This window comes from Mus musculus, chromosome Y (genome assembly GCF_000001635.26).
Source record: "Mus musculus strain C57BL/6J chromosome Y, GRCm38.p6 C57BL/6J".
NCBI lineage: Eukaryota > Metazoa > Chordata > Mammalia > Rodentia > Muridae > Mus > Mus musculus.
In genome coordinates, this window is record NC_000087.7 from 30,104,944 (window position 1) to 30,124,322 (window position 19,379).

A 19,379-nucleotide genomic window follows, 5' to 3' on the forward strand; every position below is an offset into this window, starting at 1 on the left:
ATTTTCTTTTTTTTTTTTTTTTAATTGTTTTTTTTATTGTCTCATTAGGGATCTAGACTTGTAGAGTTTTTGGATTTTTTTTACGGTTTTATAATTTTTTTACGGTCGTTTTAGAGTTCTGTTTTCTTATATAGAATTTTAGGGTTTTAAAAATGTTTATTAAGAATTAAAAAAATAGCTTTTTTGGGTCATTTAGTGTTTGTTTAATAATTATAGGGTTGTTAGGGTTTTAGGTTTTGCTTTATTGTTTTAGGGGTTTTTTTTTACGTTTTTTAAATGATTTTAGGGTTGTTTTCAGTGTATTTGGCGAGATTTTTTTTAAGGCTTAGTGTGGTTATTGTTGTTCTTTCCTTGTTTGTTTGTTTGTTTTTTTGTGGTAATGCTTTTATGTTTTTTTGGTCTTTGTAGACATCTAGAATTTTTTTGTTGATTTTTTTGTTTGTTTTTCTTTAGGGTTTTAGGCTCTATTAGTTTTATTTTTTCAAAAATTTTATGTTTTTTTTTTGTTTGTTTGGTTTTTTAGGGTTTTTTTGTTTATTTAAACCTTCAAGTTAATTTTCTTTTCTCTTCTTTTTTCTTTTTTATTTTTTAGAGTTTTTAGGGTCTTAAGGTTCTGTCTCTAAGAACATAGAAACTGAACCTATTGCTTTTAGATTATTTATAAAATGTATTCCATTCTGAAAATAAGAAACACTATGAAGTCATGTTTGTTCATTTGAGTGTATGTCCCCAGGAGCTATAGATTATGTGTGCCTATTGCAGAGCGCTACAATATGTCCTGACCATACAGATTTAATTGTCACATCATGAAAGTTCAAGAACTATAATATAAAGCTGTATCTATGTATCCTAGTTTATTCATCTTTCAAACAAATATAGTAGAAATGTCACAGAGGGCAGAATTTATTGATCATGATTTCGAAAAAGGACCTCAAAAGTCATTAAATCACGTATCTTATACAAGCCAAACTCTACCCATCTATCCAGTTCACTCCTGTAAGAATAATTGCACCTGGGTTTTGGTTAATTCTTATTAAATTCTCCAGTTAAAAAAGGTCTTTATTAGCCCCCTTCCAGCTTAGTGAAAAACTCCATTCACTCTCCTTCTGAAAGCAAAAGCATTTTTCTTTCACACACTATGTTAATTTTACAACATTTGCCCCTTGATGGTTTCCATTTCCACAGTTGTGTTTGCCATGACTCAATATTTCATCTCTATTCAGACAACTCTTCTCATATACCACAGGTTAATACACAAAGGCTCATTTGTGAGTCATGCCAAGAAAGCGGAATGAACTTGGGGGATACAGAAGAGGCAAAGACAAAAGAGCAACAGAAGTATCATTAAGCTGGATACTACTCTAGAATACTGCATGCTATTCATGTATCCTGGGAATCCAGAAATTCATCTAGACTGGACCCTAGTTATCCATTGAAAGGATGTAGTCGGAAGCTTAGCCTATTAACTGGCAGCTCCCATAGCTTTGAACCGATCCAATGATTTTTATCTTCCACACACCACCCAGTCGTATCCAAGCTACATTCCCTGTCACAGGCAAAAGTCCGGAAAAAGAAAAGAAACTACTGTACTGTGTGCTAGGGTAGTGCTCCTAGAAGGTATTGGCAAACTGCACTGAATCTATTGCCACAACTGCAAAGGTATGTTGCACAGGCAATCCAAGGATCACCATGCTTCCCATTTTATCTCTCCAGTCTATATATCCACTCCCAACTCTACACACTATGCTCCTAATCCTAGGGATCATTTAGAGGTCTCATAAATACCACCATGTATAACCCCAGAAGATGAGAGATGTTTGAAGCACATCGATAGATTTTAAGTCTGACAATTGTTGATGTCATCAAAACAATTTTCTGAGCTGTGTTGTGCTTTTGTCAAACGATGGGGCTAGAATGGCCCTGCCAAGATCTAAAGCAGAAATAATAGTTTTTTATTTGTTTGTTTGTTTGTTTGTTTGTTTTTCTATTATTATATTGGAACATGCCATCATCAATTGCACTGCCTCAGTCTAAAATACGAGGTGATACTTACAGTTATTTGCTGTAATCTCTAAAGTCAGGGCAAGGCAACTCCTGTGATTCTCCAAGCCTTACTTCTTACCAGTTCTAGGCTATATGCTGTCAGGATAATGTTCTAAACAGGGAATTCTATGGATATCCAGATTTCAATAGTTTTCACTTCAAAAAATATAGTTAAAAAATTCCAAATGTACATTTATTTTCGTATTTCTGGTCAACATTTTCCTACTGAAGTGACAGAAATATTTACTATTTTTATATCTTTATACTAACATTATATTTCTGTTTAATTTGTAGGGGACAGGTTTATTTGAGACAGTCCTACATTACTCATGCTGAACTCATACTCACTATGTAGCTATGGACAGTCAAAGGACTTGATCCTCCTGCATTCAACTGCCAAGTGCTGGGATTACAGATTACAGGACCATAGCTATTAAAAGATTTTCTATGACTGATAAAAGAGGTGAGGATTTGACTTTAGGATTTCGGTATTTTTCTAATTGTAGTCATAGTTTATATTGAATAGTCATTAGGTGAAAGGTAACAGAGATTCTGGTCTTTCAGATTTCTACTCATTAGTAGGTTAGTTAATACATTTAAATATCTGCTAAAAATGTCATGGCATACAGGAGAACAGTAGTTTAAGATCTTGCCTAGGGTGGTTTCTTATGTTTAAAAGATTCAGTAAATAGGAGTAGATTTATGAGTTTAACATGAATGAGCATGTCTTATCTAATTTGCCAATGTTATACATAATACTACAAAACATAAATTTTAAGTTTTTAGAATTATTTTCCTCAAAACATATATATTTTTGACCAAATGAGCTAGAATTACTCATAACAAATATTTAATATTATAAAAAGCCTAAATTTTTGTTGAAATAAAATGAAACTTGTTCTGTTGAATTTATTGTAGTCTGTTATTTTGATAAGTATTTCTGAGGTTTTTAGAGATCTAAAGACAAAATATTCAGTGTATTTTTTTATGATAATTTCCAAGTAAGTTAGTATACTGAGACTAGGCTGGTAAGCCCAATGCCCACACTACAAAGAGGTTCTAGCTTTTGGTCTGTAAATGACTACAATGTTTTTTGCCATGCTATGAAAGGTTTAAAAATTGCCTTCATTTGGAGTATTTATTTAATTTTTATCTGTAGTCCCTATCTCTTTCCTGAACTGACTCATAATGGCAGGACCCTCCATGTATTTCGCAGGCAGAAAATGATCTCCTGTTCATTTCAAATTGAATACCCCCCAAACAATTAACCAACCAAATTAAAAAAAAATTGTTAATATGGTAATTGCCTCAGATCTTACTTGGAAACCATTTGATGACTACAGTGATTGTTATATTAATGGGGAAATGATCTAAAATAGTTTGGTGATATTCTTCCACAGGAGTATTTTGCCAGGGTTGTTAGGAAAGTTTTTTCCATACACTTTTTTTTTAATAAATAGGGACTAAGTTTAGGATTGTAAAAACTAATTTGCTAGTTTGAGTTGGTTTTCTAAAATAAACGACAGAGTCCAGATGACAACAGTAAGTAATCTTTCTCTATCTTTCAAGTATACCTGAGGCTGACATATTGTAAAAGCTGGTAATCCTCTCTTCATCTCTCAGCAAATGTCGGCCTCTTGGAAATTTATGATCTCGTCTCCATTAAAATTCTTAGTGGTTTTCATTGGTATAGTATATGATCATACCTCTCTGATTTACAATTCAGTAGGACTAAAACAGAACCAAAAATAGTTAGATAATGAGAATTAATTTAGTTTCATGTGTCAAACACAAGGCTGGTTTCTCCCTTCCTAATTGATACATAGGTATACGAGGTTAATTATGAAGTTATTTATTATACCAACCACTGTTTTTTCTTGTTCTTTATTGAATTTCTTTTTTTTTTACCTTTAAAAATTTTTATTATTATTATTTTTTTTCCATTTTTTATTAGGTATTTAGCTCATTTACATTTCCAATGCTATACCAAAAGTCCCCCATATCCCCCCCCTCCACTCCCCTGCCCACCCACTCTCCCTTTTTGACCCTGGTGTTCACCTGTACTGGGGCATATAAAGTTGGCAAGTCCAATGGGCCTCTCTTTCCAATGATGGCCGACTAGGCCATCTTTTGATACATATGCAGCTAGAGTCAAGAGCTCCGGGGTACTGGTTAGTTCATAATGTTGTTCCACCTATAGGGTTGCAGATCCCTTTAGCTCCTTGGCTACTTTCATTGCTCCTCCATTGGGAGCCGTATGATCTATCCATTAGCTGACTGTGAGCATCCACTTCTGTGTTTGCTAGGCCCCGGCATAGTCTCACAAGAGACAGCTACATCTGGGTCCTTTCAATAAAATCTTGCTAGTGTACACAATGGTGTCAGCATTTGGATGCTGGTTATGGGGTGGATCCCTGGATATGGCAGTCTCTACATGGTCCATCCTTTCATCTCATCTCCAAACTTTGTCTCTGTAACTCCTTCCATGGGTGTTTTGTTCCCAAATCTAAGGAGGGGCATAGTGTCCACACTTCAGTCTTCATTTTTCTTGAGTTTCATGTGTTTAGCAAATTATATCTTATATCTTGGGTATCCTAGGTTTGGGGCTAATATCCACTTATCAGTGAGTACATATTGTGTGAGTTTCTTTGTGAATGTGTTACCTCACTCAGGATGATGCCCTCCAGGTCCATCCATTTGGCTAGGAATTTCATAAATTCATTCTTTTTAATAGCTGAGTAGTACTCCATTGTGTAAATGTACCACATTTTCTGTATCCATTCCTCTGTTGAGGGGCATCTAGGTTCTTTCCAGCTTCTGGCTATTATAAATAAGGCTGCTATGAACATAGTGGAGCATGTGTCCTTCTTACCAGTTGGGGCATCTTCTGGATATATGCCCAGGAGAGGTATTGCTGGATCCTCCGGTAGTACTATGTCCAATTTTCTGAGGAACCGCCAGACTGATTTCCAGAGTGGTTGTACAAGCCTGCCATCCCACCAACAATGGAGGAGTGTTCCTCTTTCTCCACATCCACGCCAGCATCTGCTGTCACCTGAATTTTTGATCTTAGCCATTCTGACTGGTGTGAGGTGGAATCTCAGGTTTGTTTTGATTTGCATTTCCCTGATGATTAAGGATGTTGAACATTTTTTCAGGTGTTTCTCTGCCATTCGGTATTCCTCAGGTGAGAATTCTTTGTTCAGTTCTGAGCCCCATTTTTTAATGGGGTTATTTGATTTTCTGAAGTCCACCTTCTTGAGTTCTTTATATATGTTGGATATTAGTCCCCCTTTATTGAATTTCTGTACACCCACATACAACTTCTGAAACATATTTTTATACTGCTCATATAATTTGTTGTTGATCATGTCCCTGTAAAGTAAAGTAATGAAAGCAGTCAAATTTATACAAATAGGAAAAGAACGCTCAAAAAAATTAAATTGTTCTTTTCATACAATAAAAAGAAAAATAGCAGTAAAAAATCATCAAATGGGAAGTAATTACAGATTTTTTTCCTAAGAGATTATCAGAGAAGTTTTATTTCATGTTTTAGATTTTCAAAATTAAAGTTTACAACAGATAAATAGATAGATAGATAGATAGATAGATAGATAGATAGATGATAGATAGATAGATAGATAGATACATACATAGATAATCTTTTCTAGAAAATTAATTGTATTTCAAAGTAGGGTTTTATTCTGTTCTACCAAATAGAAGGTCTAATTTTTTTTCCTATAATGTCTCAGTTAAGACTTAGTGTAAAACAATTCAATTAAAATATACAAATTGCCTGTATATGTAACTGATTCTTTTCCATACTGTTAAACATAATAAACCATAAAGTACATTTCTAAATCTTTGTGGAAAACTTCTGAATTTCCACAACAAATGTAAATCAAAATTTAAAATCTTAATAACATTTTCTTAAAGTAGAAAATACTTTTCTGTTACTCGCACCAAGCAAGTGAAAGATCTGTGTGACAAGAACTTCAAGTCTCTGAAGAAAGAAATTGAAAATCTCAGAAGATGGAAAGACCTCCCATGCTCATAGATTGGCAGGATTAATTCAGTAAAAATGGTCATCTTGCCAAAAGCAATCTATACATTCAGTGAAATCTCAATCAAAATTCAAACTCCATTATTCATAAAGATAGAAAGAACAATTTACAAAATCATCTGAAATAAAAAAAATCCAGGATATGGAAAAATTATTCTCAACAATAAAAGAACTTCAGGGGGAATCATCCTCGACCTCAAGCTGTAGAATAGAGCAATAGAGATAAAAATATATGCTAATGACAAAAAGACAATGACTTCATTAAATACACAGGCAAATGGAAGGATATAAAATATATCATCCTGTGTGAGGTAACCCATTCCCAAAATTACAAACATGGCACACACTCACTGATAAAGGGATATTATTCTAAAAATTCAGAATATCCAAAATGTATTTCACAGATCACATGAAGGTCAAGCAGAAAGAAGATGAGAGTGTGGGTGTTTCAATCCCTCTTAGAATGGGGAACACAATACTCCTTGGAAAAAATATGGAGACAAAATGCAGAGCAGAGACTGAAGAAATAACTATCCATTGTCTGCCCAACCTGAGGATCCATCCCATATACAGACACCAAACCCAGTCACAGTTGTGGATACCAACACGTGCTTGCTGACAGGAGCCAAATATGGCTATCTCCTGAGAAGCTCAGGCATTTCTTGGCAAGAAAAGAGGCTGATGCTCAAAGACAACTATCAGGCTGATCATGGCGTCCCCAGTAGATGGGTTACAGGAAGAACTGAAGGAGCTGAATGGGTTTGTAACCTTATAGGAAGAACAACAATATGAACCAACCAGACAGTCCAGAGCACCCAGGGACTAAGCACCAACCCATGGTTCCAGCTGCATATATAGCAGAGTATGACCTTGTCAGACATCAGTGGGAGGAGAGGTTCTTGGTCCTGTGAAGGCTTGATTCCCCAGTGAAAGCATGTACCAGGGTGGGGAGGGTAAAATGGGTGGATGGAGGAAGACCCTCGTAGAAACACAGAGAGGGTAAATGGAATAGGGATTATCTGGGGTGAAACAAAGAAAGGACTAATATTTGAAATGTAAAGAAAGATAATATCTAGTAAAAATTAAAAAAATAAATAAATAAACAAATAAAATAAAAATAGTTACAAAACACTACATAAAAAAGAATAAATCACTATGATGTCATACAGTATATTAACTTATATTTCCTAATATAGAAATTATGCTAATTCTATATAGTTTTAAAAAATTATATAACCAAAAATGTACCTTCATATTTTCCCAGAAGATTTTGTACTGGAAATCTATAAAGAAATTAAAGTTTTAAAAAGTAAGAATGCAGATGTTAGAGTTTGATGGCTCAGCATTTGACCTACAGGCATGACAATGAGAGTTTGACCCACACCACTATACCCTCCAAGAAAACCATTAAAATTAAAGATTAATCATACAGAATTATTGTTTGGAATATACATCATATGCAAAATATTAATATAGTTTACTTGCTATACAATCAATTATACTTTCATTGAAATACTTACACTAAATAGGAAATAATAAATTTGAACATATTACAGTGTATATCCAATTATTTTTTTAGAATTTGCATTCTAATTATCATTAGTTACTGGAGATTCTGTTCTTGGTTGTTAATACAACAAGATATATAATTTTTTTTTTGCAAATATTAATGAAATACTTTTCGCCTGACTGGACTTATATTTTAATGCTACACAAAGAAGCTCTGCATTCAATCTTCAACAATGAAAAAATAAATAAATAAAAAATAAAATGTATATATAAAAAATATAGAAGACATGTTTCCTTAGGCCCCAGTAAAGTTGTAAGGCTGAGTACATCATTTTCAAGGACAGTCAACACTGCACATGTGCTTTGAGATAGTACTGAAATATAGAGTTAGAGCTTACCTTCCTATACCAAAACAACACATACATAAACACAGCCTTCCCTGAATTATGTCTGAAGTACCAGCTCTTCTGAGGTTGAGAGGAGCCTCTGGATTTGGAAGCACTTTGGCACCTATATATACAAATTTTGGAAATCTGGCCTTTCAAAACCAGGTAAAGAAAAATGAAGACTGGTCTTCAGTTTGTTTTTAATGAATCCCTGGTGGGCAGCAGCAGTACAGAAAAGTATCTAGTCTGTTTCCACCACTAACTGACCCCCAGTTTACTCACAACTCACATCCCCAGGCCCCAAGAATACTTTTAGGATCTCCAATTCCCTAGCCTTCCTGGTTTCTGCTAGGTGATAATCTGTTCAATCCCCTGCCCATAGCGAAAAGGTTCTGTTTTTCTTGGGTAAAGTGGATTGTGAACCCAGAAGCATTAACCGCAGGAGTCCAATGAGGGTCACCTGCTCTTCTTTCTCCTTTAGTAACAGCTCCATCCCTCCACCATCATCCCACTGGGACCCCCAGCTGAACCAGGATTAACCATCTTTCAACAGTTCACTGACTCCCTCCACAGAGACTTCTGCCTACCATGCTTCCTCAAGAACTTTACTTCCTCAGGAACTCAGCTTCCTGGCCACCACAAAGCATACTGAGTAACAGGTTTTGGACAGCAGGAAAACAATCTTAGCCAAGCCCATTGCAGATTGGCCCTGTTTACACATTCCTACAAAGGATGAGAGAGATATTATCAGTCATCTGTCATCACAGTAGCAAAAAGGAGGTAGTATTTTAGCTTCCACTACTACTAAGAGTTTTTCCATTTTTCAAGTTTGCAATACTTACTTGAAAGAAAGAAACAAAACAAAACAAAACAAAACAAAACAAAACAAAACAAAACAAAACAAAACAAAACAAAACAAAACAAAACAAAACACCAAAGAAGTCTCTCCTACTTTGTTTTAGTTGAAGGGACTGTCGTGTGTAATTCTAAATTGTTTTATTTATTTACCTAACGTGTTTTTGCACATTTGTATTTTTACAACATGCATGTCTGGTGTTTACACAACATTCATGTCTTGTGCTCTTAGAAACTAGAATAGGATGGCAAAATCCCCTGGATCTTGAATTAAAAATTGTTGTGAGCCATTATGTGGGTCCTAAGAACTAAACCTTGTTTCTGTACAAGAGCAACAAGTGTTCTTAATGTCTAAGTCATCATTCTTTTTTTTTCCATTTTTTATTAGGTATTTAGCTCATTTACATTTCCAATGCTATACCAAAATCCCCCATACCCACCCACCCCCACTCCCCTATCCACCCACTCCCCCTTTTTGGCCCTTGCATTCCCCTGTACTGGAGCATATAAAGTTTGCAAGTCCAATGGGCCTCTCTTTCCAGTGATGGTTGACTAGGCCATCTTTTGATACATATGCAGCTAGAGTCAAGAGCTCAAGGGTACTGGTTAGTTCATAATGTTGTTCCACAAATAGGGTTGCAGATCCCTTTAGCTCCTTGGCTGCTCTCTCTAGCTCCTCCATTGGGAGCCCTGTGATCCATCCATTAGCTGACTGTGAGCATCCACATCTGTGTTTGCAAGGCCATGGCATAGTCTCACAAGAGACAGCTACATCTGGGTCCTTTCAATAATATCTTGCTAGTGTATGCAATGGTGTCAGCATTTGGATGCTGATTATGGGGTGGATCCCTGGATATGGCAGTCTCTATATGGTCCATCCTTTCGTCTCAGCTCCAAACTTTGTCTCTGTAACTCCTTCCATGGGTGTTTTGTTCCCAATTCTAAGGAGGGGCATAGTGTCCACACTTCAGTCTTCATTTTTCTTGAGTTTCATGAATTTAGGAAACTGTATCTTATATCATGGGTATCCTACGTTTTGGGCTAATATCCACTTATCAGTGAGTACCTATTGTGTGAGTTCCTTTGTGAATGTGTTACCTCACTCAGGATGATGCCCTCCAGGTCCATCCATTTGGCTAGGAATTTCATAAATTCATCCTTTTTAATAGCTGAGTAGTACTCCATTGTGTAAATGTACCACATTTTCTGTATCCATTCCTCTGTTGAGGGGCATCTGGCTTCTTTCCAGCTTCTGGCTATTATAAATAAGACTGCTATGAACATAGTGTAGCATGTGTCCTTCTTACCAGTTAGGGCATCTTCTGGATATATGCCCAGGTCCTCCATTGTTGGTGGGATTTCAGGCTTGTACAACCACTCTGGAAATCAGTCTGGCGGTTCCTAAGTCATCTTTCATTCCCTGCCCTGTGTGTGTGTTTTAAAGTATGTTGGATCATTTCTCTCGATAGATGTTTAATTTTACTATACAGTGGAGATAATAAAAATATGACACTTTCTTAATATTTTCTGTTTCCAAAAAAGAAATAAAAACATCATAATTTGAATAGATTGTGTAAATCATAAAAAGATTTTCAGCAAAAAAACGATGTGTATACATTTCAGTGTATGTGTGCATAAGGAGGTCAGAAATAGACAACTGTTTTATCCTAAATTATATTCCAACTATTTTTTTTATGAGACAGGGTTTCTCTGTATAGATCTGTTTGTCCTGGAACTCACCCTTTATAACAGGGTGGCCACAAACTCAGAAATTTCCCTTCTTTTTCCTCAAAACTGCAGGTATTAAGGCATGTGCCACCACTGTCTGACACAACTTAAAAGTTGAGACAGGATATCTCTGAATCTGCAGCTCACAAAAACCACTAGGCTACCTAGCCAGCCATCTGTCTCCACCTACTCAGCACTGGCCTGCAGAATGTACTTTTAACGTGGATTCTAGACCCCCATCTTAATTCCATATAGTTTCACAGAAAGAAATTTACCAAAATAACCATCTCTCTAGCCCCCCTGTGAGATTTGTTCTGCTGTAGTCACTACCATTAGTATTATTTTTTTTCTATTGCTCTAATCATACCTAAGTTTAGGCTCCTAAAGTGTTTAATGCTGGTTTTGTTTGTTTCCTTACAATAGAAAATTGGTTTTCTTGCTCAGTTTACATTATACAGTTAATTAAGTAAACTTTTCAGACTCATATTTCATTTGTGAGACTTGTTGCTGTGTTTTGTTTGCTTGTTAGGTTTTTTTTTTTTTTGTTTTTCGTTTTTTTTTTTTTTTTTTTTTAAATTTGGTGGGTTTGTTGAATTTTTTGTTTGCTTTATTATTTGGTTGCTTTTTGTTTTTTTAATTTTGTTTTTTTTTGTTTGTTTGTATTATTTTTTGTTTTTTTTTTTTTTTTTTTTTTTTTTGATTTTTCCACAACTGAAGATGAAACTCAAAACTGTTACTTGGTGCTTTACCACTGAGCTACATCTCCAGGTAAACATTATTTCTAAATGTTGGGTACAAAGTCATCTGTATGTGTTTTAAGGAAAACTATGATTTCTGTGAAACCTAAAATTATTCCCTTATGCTATAGGGTCTATAGAGATGTAATGCCCTCTTCTGGCCTCTTCAAAAAAGTTAAATATCTCCAAAAACACAAGAGGTTTTATTATCAGCAAGCTGAGGATGAAGTCCCTCCACCATGCAGGGCAGAGGAGTTTGACCCTGATCAGTGACAGTAGAGGGCTTTTAACAGCTAGCTGAGGAATTGGGAGGAGTTGGGAGGAGAGTTGGTAGAAGTTGGGAAGAGTTGGGAGGTGTTAGGAGGAGAGTTCTTTTCTTCTGGGTGTCCTTGCTGAAATTTACAGGGCAGGAGTGGGGAGTGAGATATTTCTGAATTTTTATCTTATTGTCCTTGGCACAGGAAGGGAGGTATCTCTGGTTGTAAAGTATAGAAACAAAAAGCCTTTTTGCTGGCTATAGAGAAAAAGAGGTTCTTTCTGGCTGTATTTTCAGAGATCAGGGAAAACAAGCTTGGGGAACATCTAGAGGCTTTACCTTCCTGGGAGAAACACTTTAAGTTGGGGTCACACATTCCCCACTCCTTCTAGTATAGAGTTCTTATCTTAGAATTGGGAAAATTAAACCTCTGGCCCAGTTGTCAAATAAGGCCACCATGAGTTTGCATCTTTAGGATTTGTAACATTGAAAGCCCCAGAAGCCCCGCAAATGAGACTAGAGAGTCTCTTGTCAGTGGTAGCAGGGAGAGAGGAGGTTCCTCTGCAGTGTCTTCAGAGTGTGAGCAGGGCCAGGCTAGTGGACCTCGGTATGGTCAGGATGGGTAACCGGGCACATGCTGGAGGAGCTGCTGGACTTGTATCTGGGATCAAGGTTCCTGGAACAATGATGCCAGACCAGGACAGGGTCCCCTATTTGACTCTTATGTGTCACTGTGGTCAGTTCCTGGTTCGTTCCTTTTTTTTTTTTCAGCAATTTCGAGGTGTCCTTTCCAACCAGTTCTAAGGCCTTCAAGGGAGCTAGAAGGGTTTGGGAAAAAAGGAACATCAGGGTCACACATTCTCCCTGCTTCTGTTAAGGGGGGCAGTCCCCCATGGTGAATTTCAAAGGGTGTAAGTTTAAATTTTCCTTGGATGTTCTGTACTTGGAACAAAGTGAAGGGAAGGAGAGTTGTCCAATCTTTTCTTCAGTCTCTAAAGCCAATTTATTCAAGGTTTATTTTCATGATCTATTCATCTGCTATTCCTGTCCTGAACTCTGGGGTCTATAAACACAATGTAACTTCTGATTGATCCACAATTGTCTGGGTAACTCTTGACTTACTTGGGTAATGAAGGAGGGGCCATTGTCTGAGGAAAGTACCTTAGGGATGCTGAATCTTGGAAAAATTTCCTCTAATATCTTCTTTACCATGATATTGGAGGTCTCTTTCTTAGTGGGGAGGGCTTTACTCAACCTGAAAAAGTGTCTATAAAAACTGATAGATATTTATTACTGTACTTGGCTGGTTTAACTTCAGTAAAATCTAATTTTCAGTATGCCTCTGGACAGTTACAGCTTAGCCACCTTCCAGGGGTGTTCTTGTTGTGTCCGGCATTGATGAGGACAAAGGCTTGGCATTTATTAGCACTATCTTGAGCAATGTCAGACATTTTTATAACATAGTAGTTTGAGCTCTTAACAATTTCTTTGAGCTTCTTATTTCCCAAATGTGTGAGCCTGTACAGACTGGCTACATATTGTTGCCCTTTTCTAGTGGGCAGATAATATCAACCATCTTGGGTCTTAGCTACTTTCTGAGGAGTGTACCCACATATCTCAGGTATTTTGCCGATTAGTTCCTGATCTTCTGAGTTTATTCAAAGTCTGTGTCTATGAGTTTATAATGGTCTTTAATTTGTTTATTTTTCTCTTTGAGCCACCTGTTTTTCAGCGAGGTAAGCCATCTGATTTCCTTTCCCTCTGGCATCAAGGCATTTCTGGTGACCAGGACAATGTATGGTGTCTAGTTTTGTTGTTGTTGTTGTTGTTGTTGTTTTGTTTGTTTTGTTTTTGTTTTTTTGTTGTTGTTTTATTTTGTTTCATTTTGTTTTTTGCTTTGTTCTTGTTTTGTTTTGTTTTGATGTGTTTTGTTTGTTTTTTGTTTTTTTGTTTGTTTTTTTAATTTACTTTCAAGTTTTGGCTTCTAAATAGCTCAAAATTTTTTTATTATTAATATCTTTCCCAGCAGAAGTGAGTAGCCCCCGTTGCCTATAGATTGTCCCACATATGTGAGTAGTGGTGAAAACTTACCTGCTGTCTGTGTAGATATTGTTGTTTTTCACTTTGGCCAGGTACAAAGCTTGTGTGAGTGCAATTAGCTCTGCTCTCTGGGTTATTGTCCCTTCAGGCAAGGTGCTGGTGCAGATGGTTTGTTTTCCATTGCCCAGTGCTGCCCCTGCCTTTTGCTTACCTTTAACGAAAAACCTGCTATCATCCGGGCACCAGTTGGTGTAGTCTGGCCATGGCTGATCAGTGAGGTCTTTCTTAGTTCCGGTTTCTTCTGCCAGGATGCACATACACTGGTGCTCTGGTAGGGATTTGTAAGCTTCTGACAGCAAGGTGGCAGAATTCAGGATAGCAGGGTGTACAAACTGCACTCTCTCAGTCAGTAAGAGGTTCTGTTAATGGGTCATGTGAGATTTAGGCATCCAGCGATCAGGCGGTGGTCTAATGATGATTTCTAAGGCATGGGTCTACCACTATCATTCATTGACCTAGAATCAGTTTATCAGCATCTTTGAGAAGTGGGGCCAAAGCATCGATAGCTTTTAAGCACAATGGCCATCCACTGGACACTGGGTCTAGTTTTTTTGTTTTTTGTTTCTTTTGTTTGTTTCTTTGTTTGTTTTGTTTTTTGTTTTTTTTTTACCAGTATTCCACAGGTTATTTTTATGGCCCCAGAGCTTAGATCAGAACCCCACTTTCTTTTCCTGCTCATTCCTCTATATAGAGTGACAGGCTTAGTCATGTCTTGCAGGGCTAGGGCTGGTGCACTAAGCAAGGGCTTTTTAATCTCTTTAAAGGCCTACTGGTGTATGGAGGTCCATAAGAAAGTTCCAGTCTCTTTAGTAAAGTGTTAGAGTGTGGCTGCCAGAGTCGCAAAGCTTGGAATCTAGAGTCTACAAAAACCAGGAATTCCAACAAATTCTCTCACCTGCTTTAAGGATGTTGGGATGGGGATTTGAGTTACAGTCTTTTTCCAAGCTTCTGTCAGCCACCATTTCCTTTCCCTGAGACTATAACCCAAATAGGTTACTTCTGTCTGGCAATTCTGGGCTTTCTTAGCAGATGCCTTGTATCCCAACTCCCTCAATTCTGCCAGTAATTTTTCAGTTCCCAGTCTGCACCATTTTTCGGTGGTGGCAGCAAGAAGCAGGTCATAAACATAATGAAGAAGAAAAACTTGGGGGATTTCTGACCTGAACAGTGCCAAGTCCGAGTGGAAGGCTTCATCAAAGAGAATAGGAGAGTTCTTGAATTTTTGAGGTAAATGTCTCAAAGTTAGTTCGTCCAGCCTATCCCTAATCTGGGTCTCTCCACTTGAAAGCAAAGATTACCTGACTCATGGGATGTAGTTTTAGGCAGAAGAATGTGTCCTTCAGGTGCAGGACTATATAACAATGTCTGTCAGGGTGGAGAGAAGTAAGTAGATTGTAGGAGTTAGGAACAGTAGGATGAATATTTCATACTCTTTCGTTTACTTTTATTAAGTCTTGTACTGGCAGATAAACATTAGTGCCTGGCTTTTTAACTGGTAGTAATGGAGTATTCCAGGGAGATTGACAAGGGACCAAAACACCTATTTCTATGAGCCTTTGAATGTGAGGTCTGATGCCGACTTGGGCCTCTCTGCTCATGGGGTATTGTTGTACCCCAATAGAAGTCGCACCAGTTTTCAGCTTCACAATGATGGTGGGCACCCTGTTTGCCTCTCCCATACCTTGCATCTCTGCGCAGGCGTGAAGATAATCTCTCTAACCAGGTCCATTCTAGAACTTTTCTCGATGTGGCTTGAGGCTCATATAATCTATATACTTCTTCTAATTTTGAAACTAAAATTATAGAGAGAGGGGCTTATCAATAGATTGAATTTCCTTCCAAAGAAAGTTTATTTGGGCTTTTAATGTGATAGTAAATCTCTTCCCAACAATGGGGTTGACATTCAAGAATGTTGAGGAAGGAATGAGTTACTTGGCTTCTTTTTAAATTAACTTTCTTATCAGTGGTCCAAGAGTATGGTTTCTGATCAGTAGCCATGATTACTACGATTTTTGTTTTGTTTTGTTTTGTTTGGAGACTGATTAGTGGATGGATCCCTGCATATGGCAATCTCTAGATGGTCTATCCTTTTGTCTAAGCTCAAAACTTTGTCTCTGTAACTCCTTCCATGGGTATTTTGTTTCCAATTCTAAGAAGGGAAAAGTGTCCACAGTTTGGGTTTCATTCTTCTTGAGTTTCATGTGTTTGGCAAATTGTATCTTATATCTTGGGAGTATTCTAGGTTTCAGCGCTAATATCCACTTATTAGTGAGTACATATCATTACCATTCTTTTGTGATTGAGTTACCTCACTCAGGATGATGCTCTCCAGGTCCAACCATTTGCCTATAAATTTCATAAACTCATTCTTTTTAATAGCTGTACTATTAGTAGTAGAACTCCATTGTGTAAATGTACCACAATTTTGTAACCATTTTCTGTTGACATGCATCTGGATTCTTTCCAGCTATTGGCTATTATAAATAAGGCCGCTATGAACATAGTGGAGCATGTGTCTTACTAGTTGGAACAGCTTCTGCAGATATGCCCAGGAGAGGTATTGTGGGATCCTATGGTAGTACAATGTCCAATTATCTGAAGAACCGCCAGACTTATTTCCAGAGTTAATTTAAAACTTGCAATTCCACCAACAATGGAGGAGTTTTCTGCTTTCTCCACATCCTTGCCAGCATCTGCTGTCATCTGAATATTTGATCTTAGCTATTCTGACTGGTGTGAGATGGAATCTCAGGGTTGTTTTGATTTACATTTCACTGCTGATTAAGGATGGTGAACATTGTTTCAGGTGCTTCTTAGCCATTTGGTATTCCTCAGGTGAGAATTCTTTCTTTAGCTCTGAGGCCCGTTTTTTATTTGATTTTCTGGAATCCACCTTCTTGAGTTCTTTATATATATTTGATATTAGTGCCCTATCTGATTTAGGACAGTGAAAGATCCTTTCACAATCTTTTGGTGACCTTTTTGTCTTATTGAAGGTGTCTTTTGCCTTACAAAAGATTTGCAGCTTTATGAGGTCCCATTTGTCAATTCTAAATCTTACAATACAAGCCATTTTTCTTCTATTCAGGAATTTTTCCCTGTTCCCATATCTTTGAGGCTTTTCCCCACTTTCTCCTCTACAAGTTTCAGTGTCTCTGATTTTATGTGGAGCTCCTTGATCCACTTACATTTGACCTTAGTACAAGGAGATAGGAATGGATTGATTCACATTCTTCTACATGATAACCACCAATTGTCCCAGCACTATTTGTTGAAAATGCAGTCTTTTTTACACTGGATGGTTTTAGCTCCCTTGTAGATGATCAATTGACAATAGGTGTGTGGGTTCATTTCTGGGTCTTCAATTCTATTCCATTGGTCTACTTCTCTGTCACTATATCAGTACCATGCAGTTTTTATCACAATTGCTCTGTAGTAAAGCTTTGGGTCAGGCATGGTGATTGCACCAGAGGTTCTTTTATCCATGAGAAGATTTTTTGCTATCCTAGGTTTTGTTTATTCCCAATGTATTTGCAGATTGCCCTTTCTAATTCATGGAAGAATTGAGTTGGAATTTTAATGGAGAGTTTATTGAATCTGTAGATTTCTTTTGGCAAGATGGTCATTTTTACAATGTTGATACTGCCAATCCATGATAATGGATGATCTTTCCATCTTCTGAAATCTTCTTTAATTTCTTTCTTCAGAGACTTGAAGTTGTTATCATACAGATCTTCCACTTCCTTAGTTAGAATCACACCAAAGTATGTTATATTATTTGTGACTATTGAGAAGGGCGATGGTTCTCTAATTTCCTTCTCAGCCTGTTTGTTCTTTGTGAAGAGAAAGGCCATTGACATGTTTGGTTAATTTTATATTCAGCTATTTCACCGACGTTGTTTTTCAAGTTTAGGTGTTCTGTGGTGGAATTTTTAGGTTCACTTATATATACTATCATATCATCTGCAAAAAGTGATATTTTGAATTCTTCTTTTCCAATTTGTATCCCCTTGGTCTCCTTTCATTGTCAAATTGCTCTGCCTAGGACTTCAAGAACAATGTTGAATAGGTAGGGAGAAAGTGGGCAGCCTTGTCTAGTCACTGATTTTAGTGGGATTGCTTCCAGCTTCATACCATTACATTTGATGTTGGGTACTGATTTACTGTAAATTGCTTTTATCCTGTTATGCCTTGAATTCCTGATCCTTCCAAGACTTTTATCATGAATGGGTTTTGGATTTACTTAAATGATTTCTTTGCATCTAATGAGAAGATCATGTGGTTTTGTCTTTGAGTTTGTTTATATAATGGATTATGTTGATGGATTGCCATATATTAAACCATCCCTGTACACCTGGTATAAAACCTATTTGGTAAGGTTGAATGAAATTTTTAATGTGTTCTTGGATATGATTAGGGATAATTTTACTGAGTATTTTTGTTTCGATATTCATAAGGGCCACTGTTCTGAAGTTCTTTATCTTTGTTGGATCTTTCTGTGGTTTAGGTATCAGAGGAATTGTGTCTTCATAGAATGAGTTGGTTAGAGTACCTTTTATTGCTATTTTGTGGAATTATTTGTGCAGAACTGGAATTAGATATTCTTTGAAGGTCTGATAGAACTCTGCATTAAACCCATCTGTTCCTGGGCTTTTTTTTTTTTTTGGTTGGGAGACTATTAATGCCTGCTTCTATTTCTTTAGGGTATATGGGACTGTTTAGATAGTTAACTTGATCCTGTTTTAACTTTGTTACCTGGTATCTGTCTAAAAATTTGTCCATTTTGTCCAGGTTATCCTGTTCTGTTGAGTATAGTGTGTTATAGAAGGATCAGATTGTATTTTGGATTTCTTCAGGATCTGTTTTTAATGTCTCCCTTTTCAATTCTGATTTTGTTAATTAGGATGCTGTCTCTGTGCCTTAAGGGATGCTAGCTAAGGGTTTATCTATCTTGTTGATTTTCTCAAAAAACCAGCTCCTCTTTGGTTGATTCTTTAAGTAGTTCCTCTTGTTTCCACTTGGTTAATTTCACCCCTGAGTTTGATTATTTCCTTCCATCTACTCCTCTTGAGTGAATTTGCTTCCTTTATTTTGGAGATTTTTCATGTGTTCTCAAGCTGCTTGTATGTGCTCTCTCTGGTTTCTTTTTTGAGGTACTCAAATCTATGAGTTTCCCTCTTAGTAATGATTTCATTGAGTCTCATAAGTTAGGGAATGTTGTGGCTTTATTTTCATTAAACTCTAAAATGTCTTTAATTTCCTTCTATATCCCTTCCTTGACCAAGGTATCACTGAAAAGACTGTTGTTCATTTTCAACATAAGTGTTGGCTTTCCATTATTAATGTTGTTATTGAAGATGAATCATCCTAAGTCCTTGGTGGTCTGATAGGATGCTTTGGACAATTGCAATATTTTTTATCAGTTGAGGCCTGTTTTATGACCAATTATATGGTCAATTTTGGAGAAGGTACCATGATGTGCTGAGAAAAAGTTACATCCTTTTGTTTCAGGATAAAACATTCTGTAGATATCTATTAAGTCCATTTGTTTAATAACTTCTGTTAGTTTCACTGTGTCCCTATTTAGTTTCTGTTTCCACGATATGTCCATTGATAAAAGTGGTTTGTTCTGTAACTAGATTGATCAAATTGTAAAATGGTTTGTAAATTTACTTAAGGAAGGATTTTTATATTTAGGTTTT